Below are 1,027 nucleotides of genomic sequence, written 5' to 3'. Positions count from 1 at the left end.
TGTTATGTGTGTTTTAAAAGATAGTGATTATGTTTTGTGTATAGTCTTCCTTGGATTCAGGAATTTCGATATAATGTTGCAGCCTCCACAAGAAACTTATGAAATTGCTGGGTTGGTGGTGAGACAGCCCATAAGAAAAGGAACCAAGCAACGTCCTGCTTCAGGTACTCAGGTCTCATTCCAGGTCGAATAATGCTCTTCTTGAGTGTGAGTGTCAACAGATGGGTTGACAGGATCAACAAAATGCTGACTATGGTTCGCTTGATAGTGCATATAGCCCAGGTTGTTGAGGTTACTATAGGCACACCAACAGTCACTGTAAATTACCCCTACCTGATGTAATGGGTAATGAGTGTAGTCAGAGTCCCAGTATTTTGTCTGTTGGCCTCACCACATTTCACAGTGGAACTATGAATATCTTCTTACTTAACCGTTCTAGTTTGACAAAAAGCCAAACCATTTTCACAATCCTGCCATGTTGGTTTTTCCAACCAACCAAAACCATCTCGTCAACTTTTACTTCAACTCCTGGTCCTCTAATAACAGTTTGGTGGTTTTCTGCCCAAAACTGGCAAACTTCCATGCAGAAAGACTACCAATGTACAGAGTTTTTACAGTAGAATCTAACGTTTTCCTTTCTAGATTTGTGCAACCAAGCTGCCCTGAGGAAGTGGTTCAGAAAAAGCAAAACTATCCATGGCGGAAGATGGACGCCTTCCAGAAAAATGTCCTTAAATGTAGATATGGAGTATCCACATTCCTTTCTACACCGTCCACATTGTCGCATCACCTTATGTTTGGTACAGAATGCTCAAGGTATTGCACTTTGGACAATCTCATGTACACAGCAGGAGGCCATGTTCGGCTAAAAATGGCATCAACATTGGAGTATGACATTGTATAGAACTGATATTGCAAAGAGCCAAGCTGTTGTATCAAGTCTTCAAATTCAAAGGTGTAAATGAAATGTGAATAAATATTAGTGTGAACCATGATTCTTTCACTTGTAGTGAGGTATTTGTGGGGC

This window comes from Octopus bimaculoides, chromosome 28 (genome assembly GCF_001194135.2).
Source record: "Octopus bimaculoides isolate UCB-OBI-ISO-001 chromosome 28, ASM119413v2, whole genome shotgun sequence".
Classification (NCBI taxonomy): Eukaryota; Metazoa; Mollusca; class Cephalopoda; order Octopoda; family Octopodidae; genus Octopus; species Octopus bimaculoides.
The sequence above is the reverse complement of the archived record's forward strand: the minus strand, read 5'-3'. Positions refer to the sequence as shown.